A 25,222-nucleotide genomic window follows, 5' to 3' on the forward strand; every position below is an offset into this window, starting at 1 on the left:
ATGCAGAATAATAAAATATGCTGAAGTGCTATTTCTAGGGGATCCACTAAGCCAGTTGGCCATATTCATCAAGAACAGCACATTTCCCCAACCCATTTTCCAAGAGAAAGTATCTGACCCACCTTGCCACTTTCCCTGGGTTTATATCTCTATTTTGTAGCATGCAAAACCAACTTGTTCAAAACAACCTCCCTCTTCGGCATAGCAATAGAAGTTTTAGACGTTTATTTTGGCCTTTCTATGGCATTGACTTTCTATGGCCACTGTCTGCATATCACCTTATGTTTCCATTTGCAATTTCACATCCCAGTACTTGCAGCAGAATTTTATTTTAATACTAACCTTAAGGGGGTGAGAGAATTCAAATGGTCCTACTCCAATAAGGCATTATCAATATCAAAGCAGTTCCTGCCTATTATTAAAAACAAGAAAACTGGCCCAAAAAGGAGTCACTTATGCTTTTATTTTTTTTAACACTAATAACTCTGAATCAGGTAGTAACTTACAGGAATATGTGCTTCAGGACGATAAAAATGTTTAATTTTCAATGTAAGGCTGCTGAAAAGGAACCACTCTTGAGGTCCCAAAACAGTTTTCTTCATATGACCACTGTAATGTAAAGTATTGATAGACAATTTAATTGGGTTAAGCCCCAAACACCCTGGATAAGGAAAGATTACTTTTAGGGAAAATAATGTCTTTGGTAAACTGTATCTGGAAATGACTGCATTGATGTTGATATTAATCTTTAAGTAACAGCCAAAAGTTCTAAATAGCTATACAAATATGTGTCTCATTAATACAGCTGTTAAACCTTGAAATTTCAAACTGTATGGATAATTCGAGAGTATCTCCCCCTCAAGTAAGAAAGCAATATATTTTTTCTTAAATGGTATTATACCTATTTTTGCCTAGGAAAACTGTGTTTAATAATCAAAATGACCATAAAAAATGTTTAATGACCAAAAAAGTTTTTATGTGTAATTATACCTATTTTTCAAAGTATGTATCATATTCAAAAACAGTTCTCATTAAGATTATTTACACATGTTCTAGGACATAAAATCAGTATCTCCATACTTAAAAAGTGTCTAGAAAAATAATTAAAATAAATGTTAGCATTTTTTATTAGTAAATTCTATGGATGTTGATGTCAGTCTAGATATAATCTACTTCTGGTTATCCACACAAATAATACCAAACAACAGGTAAATAATAAGAATAGCTTAATTTTATACTATTATTTTATTATTGTCCATTTTTTTCTCTAAATCTTATTGTTTTAGGGTTTCAGACTTTCCTTAAATCTCTGTTGATACTCATTTCTCTTTAATTATTTTATAAATGCAATCTAGAGGAATATTAAAAATAATTTTGAGAAGAAAGAATTGGAGGTATTACATAAAATCCAAATTTTTATGGGGGTAACTAGGTCACTCTAGTATATAATAATAATAATAATAATAATAATAATCATTATTAATGAGGTTTCTTCAAGTTAATGTTTTCATTCTAAATTCCCAAAATATAAATAGATACATGCAAATGTCCTATATGCCAAGCAAGGTATTCGGTGAGTTTGTAATATATGTCCCACTTTCTGACCTAAGTTTGCTATTTATAAGCCACTGGGTCTTAATTAAGTTTTAAAATATCTTTAAATTTTGGTTCAATACTCAAAGTTAAAATGAATATACTGATTAGTATGTAAATCCCTATTATTTCTGAGTAGTTAGTAAATATTAAGTGCCTATTGACATCTACATGTCTATACATCCTGCCACTCCAGTCATATAACAAGCATAATAACCACATGAACCATTTCTTATTCCATGCACAAAACCTTTGGTAACTTTTGGTTTTATTAATAGCCTCAGTCTTATACTCAACATTCCACAGAATCTTATTATTAGGCAGGAAAAATCCTATGTATAAGTCTAGGACATAGAAAAATTAATACAAATATTTTAAGGACTACCAACATTGAACATCTAACTATTCCCTGAGTTTATATACCAGAATTTTAAATCCCAACATCAAGATATATTCTTTGGGTTAAGATAATCTGGGAGAGAGAAACTATACAAAGATGAATGTACTATTTCATACATTTGTCACAATAAATCCATAGTACTCTGGTTGCTATGAATATAGTAGTGAACAAAATACAAAAAATCCAAGTTTTATGGAATGTATAGCCTGACAAACTCAGGGGGATGCATAAATAAGTAAAATTGACTATTTAATAGTATCAGGCAGGCTGCATTAAGCTATGAACAAAATAAAACAAAGAAAAAAATGTGACAAAAGTTGGTAAAGACTCTTGATAAGGTAAAATTTGAGCAAAAAAAAAAAAAGTAAGTGAAGGAGCAAGTCATTCAGGTGTGGGAGAGTAATATTCCATGCATACAAACAGTAAGGTCCTTAAAAATTGGGGCACAGATACTTTTTATGTGTTTTTAGAGAGAGAGAGAGAGAGTGCAAGCAGAGGGGAGGAGAAGGGTAGAGGGAGGGAGAGAGAATCTTAAGCAGACAGCAGGCTACATGCTCAGCACACAGCCTGACGTGGGGCACAATCCCACAACCCTAGAATCATGACCTGAGCCAAAACCAAGAGTCGGATGCACGACTGACTGAGCTAACCCCCTGAAGTACAGAGATTCTTAAGGCATACAAGTTAAGTGTAGTATGGAGCTGGTGAAGGGTTTTAAGCAGGAAGTAGCACAATCACATTGATATTTTAAATATATACACAATAAATCATTACCATCTATAATGTAATATTATTTTTATTTATTTATTTTTTATTTTTATGGGAAAATTGACAGCCTGTCTTGCATAGAGCACTATATACCAGACACCCCCATCCTCACAGATTTTATAGTGTATTAGAAATGGAAATGGGGGTGGGGGCATGAGGATGCAGATAAAGGCTCGTTATGATGCATGATGAAAGGTCAAAGGTAGTAATACACAGATGGTACGAGGAAATTACAAAAGAGAAACCCCAGCCATGAACATGTAATGCAGATAATATGTATATGATACTAAAGGCAATTTAGTGTTATTGGAGTGTAAAATGCAAATATTGGTCTACAAAACATTCATATGATTAAGGAGACTGGGATGTATCCAATAAAAATGGAGAGCCATCGAAGTATTTAGATAATTACTTAAAGTTTCCTTTGATACACCACTCTGTCATAAGTAAGAGCTCAGATGTAAAAAGGAACCAAAAAAGGAGGCAATAGTTGTTATTTTTTTTCAGTTATGACAGAATTGGGATCTGTAAGAGGGCAAAAGTAGTTAAGGATAGAGGATATGAATTGACTGCAAAAATACATGAAGAATAAAACCAGGGAAACTGATGATTAACCACAAGAGAAGATAGAGAAAAAAATAAGAAGTCAAGAATGACTCCTAGGTCTTAGGTTGTGTTAATAGATCAAACACAGTGCTGCCAGTAGAGAGAGAAAATACAGAAGAAATAGGCCCTGGGAGGAAGAATATTTGTTCAATTTTGACATTTTTGAAGCTCCTCTGTGTTGCCTATGTTTGTACAGCAAGCAAACAGTTTGATTAATTAATCCTAGACTGCAAAGAGAGGTCTAGAAGGACAAATACATTTGGAAAAAAGAGGCATATAATTAGTAGTTGAAACAATGTAAATCAATGAAATCACTGAAAGGTAGTATATGAAGAAAGAAAAGCAGTGTTCAAGGAACCAAATTTTAGAATGAATAAAGAGATCCTTGAGAGAGAAAGAGAGAGAACAGAGAGATAAGAACATTATGAACTTGAAAAACTGGAAGAATGAAGAGTTCTCACCATCAGGAAAGCTGAAGGAGTGTAAAATGTTAAGGGAGAGAGATCCTCCAAATTCCATAGTGAGCTTCTTAAGGGCAAGAGTTAATGCCTTTACTTCTGTTCTCTCAGGTCCTAGCATATACCCTGGAAAATAATGAACTCTAAGTACAAAGTTGATAGAATGAATAATAAGAAAAGAAATAAAAGTAAAGATATACATTTAAATTTTTTTTCAAATACAAGGACCACTAGATGGCTGACAAACATGTAGATTCCAGTAGTGCTTCCTAACAGGGAAGCTAGGAGAATTACGAGCACTTATCTATCCTGTGACCACTCCATCTACTTTACAACTACCTCTACCACCCTACCAGATTTGTACACCAGAGAAAGGAAACATTTTTGAGGAAAATATGCAAAATTAAAAATTTTTAAAGATAAAAGCTCATCCAAGTATTTATCATTCTCACAGTTAGAAATAAGTTGAGTCAAAAAGAGTAACATTTAAAATCAAGGAAACAAACAGAAGAGTTCAAATTCAGCAACCTTAAAATAGGAAGCCATCATGACAAGCTTCACAGGTTGGAGGAGTATAGTACTTCAGAATTATTCCTTTGTAGAATGGGGAGGGGTCGTTCAGCATTTAAGGGTCTGGATTATTATGATTATTATCTAGCCTTGAGACTGATACATTCTTACCATGCCACAGTGCCAAAACTCAGTTGCACAACATTTTTTAAGCATATTAGGTTTAGCAGCTACTTTTTGGGTTTGGGGCCCGCCTGAGATCTTCATGCAGCAGTACTAGCCATTTAAAAACAAAGTGCTTTGAGGCCCTGGGTGGCTCACTCGGTTAAATGTCTGACTTCAGCTCAGGTTATGATCTCACAGTTCATGGGTTCGAGTCCTACATTGGGCTCTGTGCTGACAGTTCAGAGCCTGGAGCTTCTTCATATTGTGCCTCTTGTCCCACCCCCTTCTCATCCTCTCTCTCTCTCAAAAATAAACACACACACACACACACACACACACACACACAAAAGTGCTTGCTTTGTATAACCTACCTCTTCAAAGGTAAAAAAATAAAAATTAAAAAAAAAAAAAGGATACCCTTGCTTCTGGAATATTTCACTTTACTGAAACTCCAGTTTCCATTTTCTTACCACCTCTCAAGATTTTCCTAATTTAATAAACACTGCTAAACATGTAGCACCTCCATTTTGCCAGTCAATTCTTCTACCTAAACATGTTTTGAACCAGTAATAATTTTAGTTATCCATAGATATAGAATACAATTTGTATAAATGCCATTAACACAATGCATCAAAAGTATACAAATCATGATGTTTTTGTTTTTTTAATATTATTTTTTTATTTTAGAGAGAGGGAATGCAAGGTGGGGATAGGGTGAGAGGGAGGGAGACAGAGAGAGAGAGAGAGAGAGAGAGAGAGAGAGAGAGAGAGAGAGAATCTTAAGCAGGCTCCATGTTCAGCACAGAGGCCAATGCAGGGCTCAATCCCATTATCCTGGAATCATGACCTGAGCCAAAATCGAGAATAAGATGCTTAAGCAACTGAGCCACCCAAGCACCCCTATACAAAACATGATGTTAGACACTATATACATACAATGGGATAAAAATAATTTTCTATACATGCCACAAACTGAAAACACAGTTCAGAATAAGTTTTTTAAAAGTCTGATGAAACTGTTTCCATTTTTCCTATACTTAGATTCTCAAGAAAGAAAAGACAAAATAATAAGTTTTACTATCTTTCTAAATTTAACTAGAACTTTATTCTTATTATTGTACATTTTATTTATTTCCCTTGACTTTACATTAGAAATACTATACTGAATATCCACCAGATGTCAGTATATGCATGCAAATGTTTTACTATGAAAAAACAAGTGCTAGCAAAGATAAGCCAAATCTTTTATTAAAATGTACTCTTACAAGAAATATAAAGTAGGGGTGCCTGGGTGGCTCAGTTGGTTAACTGTCCAAGTTCAGCTCAGGTCATGATCTCACAGTCTGTGGGTTTGAGCCCCACATTGAGCTCTGTGCTGACAGCTCAGAGCCTAGAGTCTACTTTGGATTCTGTGTCTCCCTCTTTTTCCATCTCTCTAATGCTCATGCTCTGTCTCCCTCTCTCTCAAAAATAAATAAACATTAAAACAATTTTAAAAATATAAAGTAAATGCCTTTTCTTTGAAAACTTAAAATTCTTTAATTATCTATACTCTATTCATATATCATTGAAAATCATCTTTGAAGTTTTATTCTAGCCAAATATAATACATTTGTTAATTTGAAATTTTTTTCTGGTGTCTTATGAAATATTTACATTTAAGAAACATAATAATACATTTCATAAAATAATATTTAAGAAACTTAGCTAGACAATTATCATTTGAAATTCTTTACAGAAATGAATGCAAAAAACTTTTAGTTAATAAAGCTTTACACCTGGAAAATTACAGAAAATTATTTGAAAATCCAGTCAAACAATAAGGTTACCATATAAAATAACCAAGTACAAAATTATGGGATAAAAATATCTTAATTTTCCTATATCCAAGTTAAAAACAGAAAATGCCAGAAAGAAAACATTTCATTGTACATAGGGGAAAAAAGCGTATGTAAGAGGAAAAAGAGAAGTGTATTGTACCCATCTGAGGAGTAATTGAAAACTACTTGAAAACATTAAGCAGTACTAAAAAAATAATTGTGAGAAAGGATTAGTCACTGTGGGAAAAAATGTTGTTCTTCCTACATTAAACTGTGTCTCTAATGACATACCAATTAAAATGTCATTAGATATTATGAGTATTGTTAAAATTTCACTAAAATTATATTAAATTCTACTTTAAGAAAAGTTTAACCCTACAATTACTAGAAATTCTTTTTTAATTTTTTAAATGTTTTTATTTATTTTTGAGAGGGAGAGAGACAGAACATGAGCAGGGGAGGGGCAGAGAGAGAGGGAGACACAGAATCTGAAGCAGGCTCCAGGCTCCAAGCCGTCAGCACAGAGCCCAAGACAGGGCTCGAACTCACGGACTGTGAGATCATGACCTTAGCCGAAGTCTGACACTTAACCGACTGAGCCACCCAGGCACCCCAACAATTACTACAAATTCTTATAAAGCTGTAATTATTTTTGAAAAATAAGCTTTGAGGAAGAAGCCTCTGAATGGAAGTAAGTAGAATCCATAAATTTACCCAAAATGAAAATTCTGGTAATTGGATGATAAAAGTGGTGTGTCAGTGAAGAAAATATCTGTTATTCAATAAATATTCTTAAGATAACTGGCCTGCCGTAAAAATAAGTAAATAAACAACTAAGCTTCATAAGAGTAAATATAAATATAGATACCTGAATTTACATTCTGGAAATATATTCAGGAAAAGTATTGCAATGTTGATTTCTGAAAAATTTTTTATGCTTATTTATTTTTGAGAGAGAGAAAGAACATTAGTGGAGGAGGGGCAGAGAGAGAGGGAGACAAAGAATCCGAAGCAGGCTCCAGGCTCTGAGATGTCAGCACAGAGCCCGACACCAGGCTTGAACTCACGAATCACAAGATCATGACCTGAACCAAAGTCAGAAGCTTAACCCACTGACCCACCCACGCACCCTGCAATGTTGATTATCTAGAGGCTTTTTATCATTTTTCATTTTTATGTATTAGTTTTATAGGCTTAAAATGCAAAGAATTAAAAATGTTATGTTGTCCTGTTTTAGTGAAAACAGAAGTTAGCAAAATATGAAGGGATAAATACAATTTTTAAATAATAAATTATAAGATAATATGATAAATATATATGTTAACATAACATTGAGCAAAGAAGTTAATAAACTGGAAGAATGTGAAGAGATCAAGAAAATGAAACCATAGTTATGGGGGAAATAAGAATAGATAATTGAACAAGGGAATACATTGTCATAATCATAGGGAAAAAAAGTTATCCTTTCTGGATTTTAGTAGTCAGTTTTGACAAGGTTCAGGCACCATTCCAAAAGCAATAAGATTTTAAGACACTGGAATTTTTCTAACTGAAACTTTTACTACTCACTGTGCAGTAATACCTTAATATACAGTGTGTGATTCAGTCAGTTTTTCATTCAAATTCATATGCTGAGTTCCCACTATGTGTCAAGAATTGTACGAGAAAGTCTGTAAATACTTGAGCACAGAAATAGGCATTTCTGCCTTGGGACTGATAGCATTTATACATGATGTATTCAGACTGAGGAAGTTGTACAGAGAACCAATAACTAAAGCTTTCCTATTCAGAACTTAAACGTTTTTCCAACCTAGGTATTTAACATATTTAAAGCCGTATTTCATAAAATATTTTCCCTAGTCTCCAGTCTTCTGACCACCACCCTGTAATGTGCATATGACTTAACCTAGAGTTTTGCAATATTGCATATCCTCTGTGTTTTTTTTTACTACCACTTCCTTCTCCATCCACACTCTATATTCCTCTATTGTCTCTTCCTTATCCTCTAGGTCAGGAAGAATATGCTTTTTTGCTAAAGCCGCCATTTTCTCACGTATCATAGATTCTAACTTCTCTTAACACTTCTGAAAAACTGTTCAGTCTGTTATACCCTAGTCCTTTCATTTTCTGTATCTCTCAACATAAAATAAATCTTCACAAGGGAGAAAAGTACAATAAATTTTCCAATTTAAACACCCATAGGGGCACTTGGGTGACTTAGTTAGTTAATCGTCTGACTTTGGCTCAGGTCATGATTTCACTGTTCCCAAGTTCGAGCCTCGCATTGGGCTCTGTGCTAACAGCTCAGCGCCTGGAGCCTGCTTCAGATTCTGTCTCCCTCTCTCTCTCTGCCCCTCCCCCACTCATGCTCGCTCTCTCTCTCTCTCTCCCTCTCTCAAAAATAAATAAACATTAAAAAAATTTAAACATCCATAAACACACATGCATACACATACATCACTATCCTAGATATACTTTGGAATTAATATATTTTCCTTTTTTCCTTTTATAATAGCTCCATAATCTTCATCTTATTACCCACTATTAATTTCTTAGTCTCTTTCTCCAGTTTTTATGTGATAAACATTTTACATAAAAATTAATCTATTGAATATGACATTCCACATATGTATATATATGTATGTATCTATATATATACATATATAGATATATATGTATATATCTATATACGTATATACATATATAGAATGTATGTATACACATACACACATATGCTATTTTTTTCTGAGTGAACAGGTATTTCCATACTCTTGAAAAATGTTTATTACATCAAGAAAGACTGAGGATAAAAATGTCATTGAGATTTCCATTAAACAGAAAATCATTGTTTTTAAAAAGTTAAAGATTAACTGGATTTATCTTAATGTAGTTATTATTTAATCATTCCTAAATTTACTGAAGGTTGTTTTTTTGTGGCAAGGTTTCTCCACTGTAAAATTACTGTTTTTCCATTTATGATTAACGAAGACTTGGTTTGAAGGAGATATTTTGAAACTCTAAATATCCTGTTGCTCTTTATATTTGAACACTAGTTTTAGCATCCATCTGGGGATCGTGCCCATAGCAAATGTTCTTCTTATGGTGTTCCAATGGTGACTTTTTATTTTATTCATTCTTTATATATTCATCACTTTGAATTCTTCTGTACAAAAGAGATATCCTTTCTCCCACATATATTTTTATTGAATTATTTTTATATCAGTATGGATTCATAGATATTTTCTTAGTTGATTATAATCCAATACTATTATTATTTACTTTGTGGCTCAAATTGTTTCAGCTATGGCTATTGGGACCTTTTAATTTGCTCCTGTGTCTCTTCAATGTAACCCAACTTTCAATTTTTTTTAAAGCACTTTTTTTCTGTCACTGCAGGATTCTCTGGACTTATCTTGCATTCTGTGTTCCTTGGCAGGAATCATCCATTTCTCCAAGTAGTCCAGGTACACACTTTTGCTGAGTAGTATTAGAAATAAAGATCTGGATGCCATATGTGCTCATCATTACTGGGGTGTCACCAAATCTAAGCTCTTTCAGTTGGTAGAGCTAAGAAACACATGTATGTATGCTAACCCCACGTACACACATCTGTATTTCTATATCTAATGTATATTAAAAGAGCAACAGTACATTAAAGCATGAGTTCACACTGATATCTGACTGTAATCCAGCATCACAGAGCTCATTCTACACTCTCTGCCCGCCCACCTACCCCAGTCCCCTCCACTCCTTATTTATAACTTGTTTCTCCAACAATGAGAAACCTGGAGCCCATTACCTACAATATATTTACTGATTTGTTAAACCTTCTATATTTATTGATTTTACAGAAGCAATTAGACTATGAAAAAAGACTTTTAATAGAGGAGATCTGTGTTGGCTGAATATGTTATTGTTTCCAATGAAGTGGAGGCCACATGATTTAAGTTATCCAATGTTAGTTATAAAATTTTCTGGGCAAGACAAACATTAATTTTGCAACTGTAAGTGAACCTACTTTTGAGGAGAACAATTTAGGTACTTTGTTAGAAATTATTTGGATAATATTTCAATCTCATAAATAATTTAGTTTTTGTTTTGTTTTGTTTTGTTTTGTTTTGTTTTTTGTTAGAAAGAGCCAGCAATGAAGAGCCTCAGGTGACTGAATTTGGAGAGAAATGATTTGTCTGTCTGTCTGGATGGTTACATTTTTAAGTTGTCATAAGACAAGAAAAAAAGTCCACATAAATTATACAGAAAGGCCACTAATATTAAAGGGAAATTTTATCAAATATTTTTGGAGAAGAACTAAGAGAAGAGTGTGATAAAGCTTTGCCTCTGGGCTATAGAGTCTTCCAATCAAACATAATCTAATTAAGTAATGAAATCCCTCCTTATCCATGGGGAATACCTTCCAAGACCCTTAGTGGATATTTAAAACAATGGATACCGTTGAACCCTATACATACTATGCTTTTGTCCTATGGTACCTTTTACATACATACCTACAGTAAAGTTTAATTTATAAGTTAGGCATAGTAAGAGATTAACAATAATAACTAACAACAAAACATAACACCTATAACAATATATGGTAATAGAAGTCATATGAATGTGATCTCTTTCTCAAAATATCTTATTATACTACATTTACCCCTCTTATTCTTGTGATGATGTGATATGATAAAAAGCCTACATGATAAGATGAAGCGAGGTGAATAACAGAAGCATTGTGATGTAGGTTAGGTTATCATTCACCTTCTGACCTTTCCAGATCATAGTTGACCACAGGTAACTGAAATTGTGGAAAGTGAAACCACAGATAAGGGGTTATCTACTGTAAATCTTCTAGTCTCTCTTCCTAATGTCTTCTCAATATTTTCCCTTTGTTATTTGTTTTTATTAACCTCTCAGTAAAATTAAACACATCATGTTACTTTTTTTTTCTCAAAAATACAACATAGATAGTAAATTACATCACAGAACGGCTGGCTCTATGTTGTCTTTCATCATTCATGAAAGTCAACTTATTTGTATTAAAAATGTTTTCTTATACCATAAGCTTTTCCTTTTAAAACTTTAGATATATTATACTAATGCACAATGACATTGATGCTACAGAATAGAACAATAATGAAGAATATGTGGTGGTGGTTTTATAGATAGCTACATTTTTGTTAGGCTATCTTGGTGATGGATTGCCTTGCTCAAGAGTAAGGTCTTCAAGTTGAAAGAGGTCTATATTTAATTTCATTGTATGTTTCAATTTTTAGTTTTCTAATCTTTTAAAGAAAGATAATTAAATATATACATATATCATCAGAATTGAATGAATAATATAAAGTGCACGGTATAATCCATACAGTATTTAACCAATAATTTAATACATGTTATAAACAGAATTTTTAATACACAGTAATACATATTTGTTTATACACATTAATCAGTATGTAAAACAACTGTTTATTCTGGAAAAGTATTTATTATATATGCATAGTCACATTACATTTTGCATTGAGAAATTTCTCCATTTATACCTTTAGATAATGTTGTTCTATAAATTTTCTCACCCTCACCTTCACTATTCACTCACACACACACACCCCCACACACGTACATGTTTAGGAATAAGAATTATCCATTAATTGAATCTGTATTTTCTTTTCTCTAGATTTATCATCATCTCCATCACAATTTTAATCTCTTTGTAATTTTTTCTTCAAACTTTAAAAGAATGCTTTAGGTTGTTCTTTATATTCTGATGTAATTTTCCACATTATCAAATCTGTTCTTTATAATTCAAATGAGAATGTTCACTGTTACTGCATTTTCATTCCTTTTAGTTCATTTTCTTGAAGATTTTACCATTTACCCTTATATGTAATCAATTATCTCCTTAAAATTTACTATTCATCTTTTTTCATGAAAACACTACTTTATCCTATAGGGAATGCTCAAAAATACTGTCTAGAAATACATATATACTTATGCATTTGTGTATATATGCTTATATATACATATACCTGTACACAGACATGCGCGCACACGCTTATGTGTATCATGCTAAGAGTAAGTCCTTACATGTATTAAGGGACACTAGTATGATATCTTGTAGTTGCATCATTAGTGCAGTTCTGCTCATCTGAAATGGGAAACCCGCTTTGTTACAACTTTGCATCTGATATTCTGAACTGATACTATACTTCTATGACTACAACCCCTGGCACACAGCTTTGTCCTGTCTGCAGTCTTGCCTAGAGTGCTCTGATTTGTAATCTGTGCTTATGTGAATGTAGAATGTCTTCTGTACTATTTCCTGTTCCCTGCACAGTTGCTTTATGAGAGTAGTATTTAAGTGATGGCAGAATACGGCACCCCAAAATATGTTACATCAGTAAAGGGTTATTTTGAGCTAAAGACACTTGAAAAACAACAAATGTAAGAAGCATTCTTATCTCCCCTTTGTTCTCAAAGATAGATAAAATTCCATGTGAAATATGTCCTCCATATATCAGAAGGAAATTAATTTTTAGTAAGGATGAGAAGTTGAGACCAAGAGAATTCTTCTCAAAAAGACCTTGTTAAAATGGTTCTTATCTTCCTTTATCCTCACCATATTTCCAGTTATTCCAGGTTTAACCACTTCTTTTGGTCATTTCCTTTGGAGGGCTCCCTGTCATGTAAAATTTATATTTGTACACTTTTCTCATGCCTTTTGTTATGAATACCTAAAATGCGTAGAGAAAAAAATTTTCCTCCCCTACATTATTCTTCAAGTACATGGAGAAACAAGATGCTTATGACTGAGATACACAATATCCTGGTGTGATGGGCTGAATAATGACCTCCCAAAGATACCTACATCTTGACCCACAGAACCTCTGAATATATTCCCTTAACATGGCAAAGGAATTTATTTGATGCGACTGAATTAAGGATCTTAAAATGGGGAGATTATTTTGGGTTGTCCAAGAAGGCCCAATACAATCAAAAGATTCCTCATAATGGAAAGAGGGAGGCAGGAGAGTGAGAGAGAAATAAATGTTACCACAAAAGCAGAGTTTGAAGTAACATGTAAACACAATTCAAGGAATGCAGGCAGTCTCTATACACTGAAAAAAGTAAAGAAATTGATTCTCCTTTCAAGCTTCCAGAAGGTACTTCCTACCTATTTTAGACTTCTGAGTTCCAGAACTATAATAGTTCGATACTGTTTTAAACCACTAACTTGGTTTCTAATTTGTTACAGCAGTAATAGGAAAGTAATACAGGTGCCTTCATATAGAGTAAAGAAAACTTTTTTAAGTTGTTTCTCATCTAGCCTGGTTTTACAGTGCTAAAGAAGCTAGCAAACACTGGGATAGATATGAAATACCTGTGAGTGAATTTTTAGGTGTGGAGAATCACCATGCAGCTTCTGAGCATTGTTAGTCCCTTTTACTGTTTCAAAACAGCTGCATTAGCCTGCTAGTTAATAAAAATTGTTTACCAACAATTTAAATGTCAATACTCCAAACGAAATTGTGTTTTTTGTTTTCTACAGAAGTTTCATCATAGTGTTTATAGCACTCATTTGTGGTTTTTTGTATATTGTTAAAGACCTGTCAGTCTTTTTTTTTTTTTTTTAGTTTGATGATATTTTAAATCAAAGGTATAAAAATTATTGATCTCATCATTTAGGTACCAATATATTATATTAAATAGCAACTGGATTAAAACAATCATTGCACCTGACCTCATGGAGTTTACAGTCTTAGTAAACCACTGAACAAGTAAACCATTATACAGCCATTGAACAAGTATCTATAATTAATTAACATTTCAAAAGAGGAAATGATTCTCTGAGACTATAGGATAGGGAGAAATTACCTAGTCTAGAAAGGTTCTTAAGAAAGTGAGATTGCTACAGTTTCCTACATGGAATTAGATACAAAGTGTTCCAGCAATAAAACCAAAAGTTTCTGAATGTAAGAGATTAACTCCTTGGAGCAATGGGAAGTTATTGAAAAATTTATAGCAGCAAACTAGCGTAATCAATCCTCATCTTTGAAGAAATTATTCTGCTTGCAATTTGAAAAATTAATTAAGGAATCAGAGTGCTTTCTTAATGTGCTGCTTTAGTAAACACAAAATATTTAACACAATTCAAGTACTCTTGTGCTTTAGGATTGTTATAATTGATGCAACATTTGTGGTTTTCTTTACCACAACTCGATTAGATGTTAAAGTAAATATTTCTTCTTAAGACTGTTCATGTCTCACTATTTATATGTCTCACAAACCCAACCCTCCTTCTCAGTTGCTAACTTTTATCCAGAAAGGCACCATGTGATAAGAATGGGAGCCAGAAAATCAAACTTCTTTAAAATAAAAAGGAAACACTGAAGAGTAAAGCATATGTGCTTTATGAGACCTACTGCAACTTTTTGCTCAAACATTATATATATATATATATATTTTTTTTTTAATTATTTATTTATTTATTTATTTATTTATTTATTTATTTTGAGAGAGAGATTGTGTGAGAGAGAGAGCTGAGAAGGGACAGAGAGAGAGGGAGACAGAGAATTCCAAGCAGGCTCTGCACTGTCAGTGCAGAGACCGACATGGGACTCAAACTCACGAACTGAGAGATCATGGCCTGAGTCGAAAACAAGTCAGATACTTAACTGACTGAGCCACCCAGACATCCCTCAAAGATTATATTTTTATTCTCTGTATTATGCTTTTGGTTTTTGAAGGTGTCAAATATTCCACTACATGATGAGTCAAATATTATTGTATATGAGACTGTATATTTTTTCACACCTACCTTAAAAGAATAAATTGCTTGCTATTTTACTCTGAAACATTAATAGGGAAATAACAATAAAACATTAATATTTTACATATTATTTTCTTCCCATGCAAATGACAAGTCAGCTTTTGGGGCTGGGTAGATACGAAACGCTAGGTTTCATTATGGAATGCCAAGTTCTACCTCAAAGGTAGACTAACACCAAGAAAAAAAATTCCAACAAATGGGTAATGCTAATGCATAAAATTCACAATGGCTTTGAAGATTAAAATAAACAGTCTTTAGAGGCATCTGGCTGGCTCAGCGGGTGGCGCATGCCACTCTTGACTTTGAGTTTGTGACTTGGAGCCCCAGGTTGGGTGTGTAGATTCCGTAAAAGTGAAAATCTTAAAGAAGACAAAATTAAAAAAAAAATAAAAGTATCTCATATAAAAGAGTACACAAATGAGATTTTTATATCAGGTATAATGAAATTTCTCAGTATTTGTACATTTCTAGGAGAAAGTGAATGGATACATTTTCATTTGCTGCTAATATTTAAGATTTAATACTTTACATCTTTTTAGTGTAAAGTCCAAATAAAGTCAATTTTCTGTCTCATGCTATTTTCTCTTCTGATATTAAAGAAATGTGAATTACTGGTTATACCTCTGGTTGTTCCTTCTATAAGATATCTGTGAAGTAAAAAAAACACTTTTCTCTTTCCAGAAATATGGGATTCAAAGGGCTTTTGATTATTTAAATTTCCTAGAGTCTTTGATTCCTCTAGTTTCCTTCCTGGAAAATATTTTTTCTCATTAATCTACCCAGGAAAATCCTCTCATAGTCTGTGACTCTATCCAAGTTACACTGTATTTTAAAAGTCACCCGTGAAACAATATTCTCAAACACAAATTGTTCCTATTGTCTTTTCTGCCTGTAGCATATCCTTATACAGATTATACCACAGCACGTATAAAAGATTTTATTGCATTTGTTTTCATGCCTTTTTCCCTCTATTTCTCATGAAGCTTCTTCAAAGGTGTATCTATGTATCTAATTGTTTTTGCAGCCCTCAAACATGTGGGGCACATGTAAGTCATTAAGCAACATTTAGAGCTTGAGTCTACAGTACACACTGAAAGTAAACCACGTTGGGGCACCTGGGTGGCTCAGTCAGTTCAACGTTCGACTTCAGCTCTGGCCATAATCTTGCAATTCATGAGTTCAAGCCCAGCATCAGGCTCTGTACTGACAGCGCAGAGCCTGGAGCCTGCTTCGGATTTTGTGTCTCCCTCTCTCTCTACCCCTCGCCCACTCACACTCTGTCCACTCTGTCTCTGTCTCTCTCTCCCAAAAATAAATACACATTAAAAAAACAAAAGAAAAGTAAACCATGTTGGTCCCAGTCTAGATTAGGCAAATCTTCAGTGCACATAAAATATTGTAAAAATACAGTTGATGAACAGAAGAATAACACAAACAATATTTACCAGTACAAAATAATGTTGTACATCTGAAAACTTTTATACTTTTATCCATAATTATATAATAAACCAGTGTATAGCATAAGAAACCTACAATTTAGAGAGTATCATTGTCAACCTTCTCCATCCACATAAATGCCAATAATTTTATATACATATATATTAAATACTTACATTAAATATGTGTATTTATATTGGGGGATATATGAATATTATATACTCACATAAAAATATTATGAGTCATTATATATGTATTATATACTTATATATATGATAGTGGGGGTATATATGAGTATTATAAGTATTTATGTATTTGTGTGCATGTATATCTGTGTACAACTTTGTTATGAACATCCTCACATTGTATAGGGAGTGTGCACTTTTAACTTTATAAGATAATGATAAATAATTTTTCAAAATGGTTCTAGGTATTTATGCTATCAACAATAAAATGTAAGACTGACTTTAGCTCCACACCTTTAATAACCCTATCCAAGGAAGAGTGCCATCGTCTGTAAAGCAGGCTGGGAAAATGACCATACCATTCAATGGGTCCAAAGGTCTAAGAGTGATAATGAAGGAAACATTAAAAAGATCACTTTGGTCTCAGGAACAAGCTGCAGTCTCCTATAATGACATACCACAACGCGAAAAAAAAACAACACATCATGCATATTTTTATCTCTATCTCATTCTAAATTGACTTCCTAATTGTTTCAAAAAGTGGATTATAGGAGTATATGCAAAATCATTACCTTCACACTCTAACACATGGGGCCCTGGCAAGGAAACCTTGAGAAACTGGCAAGTGGAGTCCTATTTGGGGACCAAAATACTCTGTGGTAAGAACCAGCCTCTTGATGCAGCTGTCACAGCAGGTGTGTGCAGGCAGGTGAATGTTTATGACAGGTGCAAGTTTGAGCAATGCAAGCTGCACGAGTCGGGTGAACAGATTGCGCAGACCTTTGTGTCCAACAAACCTCAGCACTTGGCCACAGCTGGTTCTGCAGGATGGGGGATAGATAAGGCAGCATTTTCATAATTAGAGAAAGAGTCTTTAATGCAAGACAGGCTCACTTTAAAAGTGACAGTTTCAGTGTATGGGAATTTCAAGCATTGGTGGGTTGAACAATTTTTACTTATTTCTTTTTATTTGTTTAGCCAGGGCAGCAGTCTTGGGTTAACACCACAAAGGTGTCAGAGGTGGTACAGGCTACAATTCTTATGTCACATTCTGGCCTTTAAATTATGTGTTCCAGACACAGATAATTAACACAAATCATCTCCTTCAATTTCTATTTTCTATTTCTTTTCATTGTATTTTTAATGTTTTTGTTTTAATACATGGGCGACAAAAAGAACACATGTATTATACATGTAAGTTATAGCACATGATAATAAAATGGACACCTTTAAATTCACCACACACTTGGGGCACCTGGGTGGCTCAGCTGGTTAAAGACTGACTCTTGGGGCGCCTGGGTGGCTCAGTCGGTTAAGCGTCCGACTTCGGCTCAGGTCACGATCCCGCGGTCTGTGAGTTCCAGCCCCGCGTCGGGCTCTGTGCTGACGGCTCAGAGCCTGGAGCCTGCTTCGGATTCTGTGTCTCCCTCTCTCTCTGCCTCTCCCCTGTTCATGCTCTGTCTCTCTCGGTCTCAAAAATGAATAAACGTTAAAAAAAATTTAACAAAAAAGATTGACTCTTGATTTTGGCTCAGGTCATGATTTCACGGTTCATGATTTGCAGCTCCACACTGGGCTCTGCGCTGACAGTGCAGGGCCTGTTTGGCATTCTCTCACTCCCTCTCTCTCTGCCCCTCTCCCACACGCTTTCTCAAAGTAAATAAACTTTAAATATATATGCATTCTATTGATTACTAAGGAAATTGAGATTTTTTTTAAACTTTAAATACAGAATTGTGTTTCCTTATGTATGAAATGTTTATATTTTTTTCCACTATTTGTATACTGGATCTTATTACATTTAATTCTGTTCATCTAGTTGACTTTGATGTCATTTTAGACTCTATTCATGAATTTTAAAGTTTATTTTATTATTATTATTATTATATTACTACTATTATTATTTATTTTAGAGAGAGAGCACATGAGTAGGGGAGAGGGGCAGAGGGAGAAAGAGAAAATCTCAAGCACGTTTCAGTGAGGAGCCCACCATGGGGCTCAATCCCACAACCCTGGGATCATGCATGACCTGAGCCAAAATCAAGAGTCCCCCAGGCGCCCTTGTCTATGAATTTTTTTTTTTTTAAGAGTAGCATTAATCTGTAAATTTTTCATTTTTATCTTGTTCTCTTTTGTTAAATAAAGTGTTTTTTTAATGTTTATTTATTTACTCTGAAAGAGAAAGAACAGAGGAGCAGCAGAGAGAGTGGGTGAGAGAATCCCTAGCAGGCCCCTTGGAGTCAGTAAAGAGCCTGACATGGGGCTCGATCTCCAGATCATGAAATCATGACCTGAGCTGAAACCTAGAGTCAGACATTAACCAACTGAGCCACCCAGGTGCCCCACAAAAGTGTTTTCATTTTAATGAAGTCTAATTTTCAGTCTTTTCCAATATTATAGTGATATTTTTCTCTACTTATTTATTTTTAACTTTTGCCATTATTTTTTGTCAAGAACTAATTTTTGTGAATGTGAATGTTAAGATAAGTAGCCACATTCTTTCTTCTCCCCACTTTTCCACTTGTGTTGATCTTACATTTTCTTACTTTAGTGATCTTCAATATAGCTTCCATCATATATCATGTTTCCCTAATCATGTGCTCTTTTGAGGCTCCTTGATCCAGATAATTAGATTCAATTTGTACATTCTTGTTTGGTTTGTTTGTTGCTTTTTGCTAATTTATACATCCCTATAAGTCACTGTAACTTTATAATAAACAATAAAAATACTCTACTTCTTCTTGTAAGGAGTAATTGAGATTCTTTTGCAGCGTTTCATTTTCTATGTAGCATGAGCTTATCAAGTTATCTCAAAAATTTCTTTGAAATTATGGTTGGAATGATACTGAATATATAGATAATTGTCTGAAATAATATTTAAAATTATATTTCTAAAATAAACATGAAATTTTCTCCAATTCTTCACATTTGGAGAAATCACATCTATGCTATCACTGGAATTAGTGTTTTGTATTAATTAACTTTTCTCTGGCTGCTGGATCACAAAAGTCATACTGATTTTTGTTCAATGATACTTTACCTAGCAATGTTTATAAACTCTCTTATAAACCATAATAAAGGATCTACAGATTATTTTCTGTTTTCTATGCAGCAAATTTTATACAACAAAGACAATGACAGAGTTATGGACTGAATATTTGTGCTCCCGCTAAAATGTATATATTGAAGCCCCAACCAAGTATGGCTATACTTGAAGATGGAGCCCCCCCAAAAAAAAACAACTAATTAAGATTAAGTGAGATCATAAAAGTTAGGCCAAGATCCATTAGAATTAGTGTGTTTATAAAAAGAGACACCAGAGGCTGAACGAACCAACTCTCTCTCTCTCTCCCTCCCTCCTCTCTCTCTCCCCCCTCTACCCCCTTTCATCCTATCCCCATCTCCAACATGTGCACACGCCAAGAAAATGTCATGTGAGGACAAAGCAAGAAAGCAGTTATTAGCAAGCAAGGAAGACGTCCTCAACAGAAACTGACACCATCAGACTTAATATGGGACTTCTAGCCCCCACAGCTAGAAAATAAATTTGTGTTTAAGCCACTCAATCTACTATATTTCATTATGATGACAGCCCTAGGTAGGTTTATTCCTTTCTTTTACTTAATCATTGTCTTGTTTTTAGTAAGGACCAACAGTACAATAATAAATATAACCTCACAATTGGCCATCGTTTTCTTGTTAAGAGTGCTTTTATAATGTTCTCACCATTCTACAGACTAGAATGTGGAGGATAAAAATATCTAGTCTACTAATACTAGAACAGACTTCTCTGTATTTCCATTAAATCAATCTTGTGTATTGTGTTAAAACGTATTTTGAATGATATTATTTTTATTTGCTTTATCTGTTAATACTAAGGAGAGGCGTATACTGAAATATTTTAATGCTACAGTGTAGTAGTCACATTCTATAATTTCACCTATTTTATCAGGTGCATATGAGTTTACTTCTTTTATTTTCTTCCTTCCTTCCTTCCTTCCTTCCTTCCTTCCTTCTTTTTCTTTCCCTTTTTTTTGTATTGTTCTCATGAGTATTATAAGGACAAGTACAAATTAAATATAATAAGATATTTCCTTTTCCTGTATTCCAGAGCATTTACTTTAGAAACTTTTAATTCTAAGTACTTTCTCCTCTCTTTTAAATGTTTATAAATCCCTTTGAAGAAAAGTTAGACCTTTTGTCATATGTATAATCCAGGAATGTCTTTCTTAATGACTTTCGAGACATCTCTTAACTGTAAATATTGAGGGAAAGAGAACCCTTTTTTCTCACTTTCTGTGGGAGGGCTGAGGCCTAACTTCCATGAATGCCTTGCTCCAAATTGCAAAACTACTCCCTGTCATAAGGTATGTCAGTTTGTTTTTCCTCTGAATAAAGGCAGTTCATGTACACAGATGGCTGCCAATTATCAGGTAAAGTTAAGATGATCTATATGTAACAAATAGTACCTCTCTCTTGAGGACTGGTTACCATTTACCTTGAGAACATGTTTATAATGGGTCAACTATTTCCTTCTCATTTCTTCCTTTAATGTTTACCTTTGAAATTCTACTATTTTGACTTCAGAATCTAGTGTAATTAAATGCACTCTGTTCTTTACAAATGTAAATACTTTAGAGAAATTTAATGCTAATAAATCTCATGTTGATTTACATGCTAATATTATCTGGAGTTTTCTATTCCTTTAAATTATATATTACTATTAAAAATACATTATTATCATCATATTTTTAAAAATTTTATATGGATAATTTTTGCCTTTTTTCCCCCTTTATGTCACTAATGTTTATGCCCACCATTTCTTCTTGTATTTCAGGTTTTTCTTCTGTGATATTTTCATCTTTTCCTGAAGTGAAATTATGTTGTTGATAAAACCTCAACCTTTGTTTTTGTAAAAATGTCTTCAAATTTCCATTGTTCTCAAATATCCACATATGGTAGAAAAGAAAAGTGACCAACTAAAATAAAGATTAAAATATTGAAATATTCAACTGAATGAATCTGAATAGCGCAGGAGGAACTTGAAGAGGATCACGATAGAAATCCTTGTCTATCTTGCTCACTGATGAACCCCAATTGCCTAAAGTGTGCATGAACATACTATTTGCTTAGTAATTACTCAATGATGTAATGTATGATCATATGGAATTGGAAACTTTGAATAATATTCTATCACAAAAGGAAAAGAATGACTGGAAGGAAGCACAGGGGCTACCATTAAAATATCAAAGTTATGCGAGGACAGAAAAATTCCAAAGCTGGGGAAAGGAATGCCTGGGAGAAAATTAAATGAAGTTATTGGTCCTCCCCAGGACTTGTGAGCATTGCCTCTATAAACATAAGTAATTACTTGAATATAGGAATCAGTGATGATTCTCTAATGAAAACAAATATGGGAATATTAGAGAAATTTTTATTCAAACCCATTTAATAATTAAAGAAATTCCGTATCAACAAGCTCTGACAGCAACCAATACGATGCATAAATAAAATGTGTCAAGGACATGTTGGATACGAGACAGGCCCTCCACGGAATGCAAGTTTTCTTGGAGGATACCTTAAGGCAGATATGTGGTGCTTGGTTCACAAAAGAGAAAGGACGTTTTCCCAAAATGAAACTCATAATCAGTTCAGAACGTGGTGTCAAGGAAGGTTGAGGGATAGTGGAAATTATATGGGTTTAAATATGTTGGATGAAGAAGGAAACAGCTTCAAGTCATGAAGACTTAGGCCCATCAGAGTAAGTTTCTAAATTTAGGAAGTAGATAAGGATATCTAAAATACCCCTTTCAGTATATGGTAGTGGATAACACCCTCTCTCCTCTTGACACCATAATCACTTAACTGATGGAAGATTACTCTTAATTCAGTTTTAATTCTGGAAGAATTACATCCATTGCGATGGTTAATTTTATGTGTTAATATTGCTGGGCCACAGAGCCCAGATAATGTAGTATAATATCATTCTAGATGCTTCTATGAGGGTGTTTTAGAAAAGGTTAATATTAAGTCCATGGATTGGCCTTTCAAAGACTCAGTTATGGTGCCGAATAGATGGCAATACCTTGCAGGACTGAGGTAAGGTTATCTAAGAGGTTTTATATGCTCCAAATCAGTGTCAAATATGTGGTGCTTTTTCAGATATCCACGTATGGGAATGGAAGGGTGGAAAAGGGAGGTGTATCACTCACTTTACATCAAATGACCCAGTAGCAAGATGTTTGCTCCCTATCCCTGCAACTTTATACTCCACTGGCCCAAGGATTTAGTTCCAGAGGGAGGAATATGTCCACCAGGAGACACAACAAAGATTCCATTGAACTAGAAGTTAAGGCCACCCAGCCACTTTAAACTCTTCATGACTCTGAATAAAAAAGCACAAAAGGAGTTATTGTGTCGGCTAGGATGAATAATCCTGATGACCAAGGATACTGCTCCTCTACCACAGAGATAAAAAAAGAATATGTCTGAAATACAGGTGATCCTCGAGGGTATCTCTTAGTATTACCATGTCCTGTGATAAAGTCAGTGGAAGACTGTAGCAGTCCAATCCAGACATTTAAACTAATAACCCAGATCCTTAAGGTTTGGGTCATCTCAACAGATAAAGAACCATTACCAGAAGAGGGGCTTGCTGAAGACATAGGGAATGCAGAATTGGTAGTGAAAGAAGGTAATTATAAATACCAGCTATGATCACTTGAGCAGTCCTAGAACTTAGTACTCTAATTTTCATATTTCTTCTTTACTTTGTATACATATGTGTGTGAGTGATCTACATATATATATTATATATACATATATGATACATATCTTTGTTTTTTTCTCTCTCTTATCCTCTTATCATGTAATCATGTAACATTAGATGCATTGACTTTACATTATAGTATTTAAATTATGGACTAACAAGAACAGTAAACATTACTCAAGGACTTTTCATCCTCTGCTGGACAAAGAATATGTTTTCTGCTGCATGCAGCATAGTTGTATCACGTTAGAGGAGTTATGACATAGACATTGTCTTTATCAGGAAAATAAATATTGCTTAAAAAGAGGCATTTGGATGGCAAGTTAACAGAGGATGCTAGGCTCTGGTGCCCAAATATGTAGTAAAACATTATTCTGGATGTTCTTGGATGTGATTAACATTTAACTTGGTAGACTTTGAGTGAAACAGATAGATCTGCAAAATGTGAGTAGGTGTCGTGTCATCACTTGAAGATCTGAGTAGAAAAAAAGACTGACCTCTCCTGACAAGGATGGAATTCTGCAAGCAGATGGCCTTTGGACTTGAACCACAACATCAGCTCTTCTCTGTGTCTTCAGCCTGACTGCATTTGGATTTGAACTCTAGCATTAGCTCTGTCCTGGTGTATAGCCTGCCCAGCCCACCCTGCAGATTTTGAACTCGCCAGCCTTCACAATAGCATAAGCCAATTTCTTAAAATAGATCCTTTTATTCACACACACGCAAACACACACACACACACACACACACACACACACACACACACACGTGGAGAACACTAATACATCCATTGTGGCAGAATACAGTCCAATTTGCTTGTACTGAGTAAATCTCAAATTCCAGCACACAATATTTTGTGAATGTCAACTTTTTGTTATTGTTTTACAAACATACTTTATTATTAATGATGCAGGAACATCTATAAACCAGCAGCTCTTAAGTCTGAGTGAAGAGCTAAGTTTAGAAAGAGAGACAATGAGCTAGAGAAAGACACAGAGACAGTGATTTAAAAAGAAGGCATACAAGCATATAAGAATGTGACACTAGTAGCTTAGAGCCTGGATCAGAGGACAAATTCAATAAATGTAGCCTCTATTATCATAACCATTATCAACTGCAGTTGTTATTGAATACAGAAAAGAATCATACCAAAAGGGGAAAATTAGACACCCTGTGGCTATGTTGATTAAAAAATGCTCAACCATGAGAAAGCTGAATTAAAGTTGCACCTTTCTTTCCTGCTTTATTATTCATCATAATGAATGTGGGGGAAAAAATTATTCCTCTAAAAGTTGATTGGATTATGCTTCCACTGATTATTATCCCATATACAGAAATAGACCAAAATTGAAATTCTTTCTACTTTATAAAACAGAAGATGCTATAAGCATGGACAGAAATTTCAAAATGAAAATATTAATGCTATAATTTGATTCAAAATTTATTTTACTTCATATATATTCAACCTTGAATGACCTAAAAAATAACCAAGGACCACATATACCATATTACATTTTATTATAATTCTTATAGTTGTTTTCTGTAATCTCTTGGTCTGTTTAAATTAAACTGAAGTATGTAAACAATTGCAACTCCAACACTCCATCAATTACTGCATGTAGCTCAAAGCCAGGAAACTCTAAATAATGAATAGTTCTCTTCACCAAGCCTGGATTTGGCACAAAGA

The 25,222-nt window shown here is 33.9% G+C and overlaps 1 long non-coding RNA gene across 1 annotated transcript in view; it reads left to right on the top strand.

Annotated features, from left to right (window-relative positions):
* The window catches only part of LOC122213563, a 37,803-nt gene extending 16,063 nt beyond the window's left edge, over positions 1 to 21,740 (top strand). The window contains exons 2-4 of the long non-coding RNA XR_006199589.1: positions 9,717 to 9,784; positions 20,191 to 20,364; positions 21,604 to 21,740. This is a non-coding gene — a long non-coding RNA (uncharacterized LOC122213563). The remainder of the gene's footprint in view (positions 1 to 9,716; positions 9,785 to 20,190; positions 20,365 to 21,603) is intronic.
* Positions 21,741 to 25,222: the final 3,482 nt, after the last annotated feature.

Source organism: Panthera leo, chromosome A1 (assembly GCF_018350215.1).
Source record: "Panthera leo isolate Ple1 chromosome A1, P.leo_Ple1_pat1.1, whole genome shotgun sequence".
Classification (NCBI taxonomy): domain Eukaryota; kingdom Metazoa; phylum Chordata; class Mammalia; order Carnivora; family Felidae; genus Panthera; species Panthera leo.